Source organism: Pteropus vampyrus, unplaced genomic scaffold (assembly GCF_000151845.1).
Source record: "Pteropus vampyrus isolate Shadow unplaced genomic scaffold, Pvam_2.0 Scaffold124, whole genome shotgun sequence".
Classification (NCBI taxonomy): domain Eukaryota; kingdom Metazoa; phylum Chordata; class Mammalia; order Chiroptera; family Pteropodidae; genus Pteropus; species Pteropus vampyrus.
This window is the reverse complement of record NW_011888905.1, coordinates 160,105-160,420: the sequence shown is the minus strand read 5'-3', so window position 1 is coordinate 160,420 and position 316 is coordinate 160,105.

Here is a 316-nt window from a genome sequence, read left to right as displayed (position 1 = left end):
TGCCCGGGGAGCTGGCCAAGCACGCCGTGTCCGAGGGCACCAAGGCCGTCACCAAGTACACCAGCGCCAAGTAGACGCGCGTCCGGACGCCGTTTCTCTTGACTCCAAAGGCTCTTTTCAGAGCCACTCACGTTTTCCAGAGAGAACTGGCACTCATTTTATACTGCTTAAGAGGTAGGCAGCTGTAGCTTTAAATTTGATTTCTCAAATGTTTATTTTGTGCTGAACTCCCACATGGTTTGTTTTTAAAAAGGAATTAAAGTGTTACAGACATCAAAAACCCAGAATGATACTTAAAATGATGTTTTCGTTCATT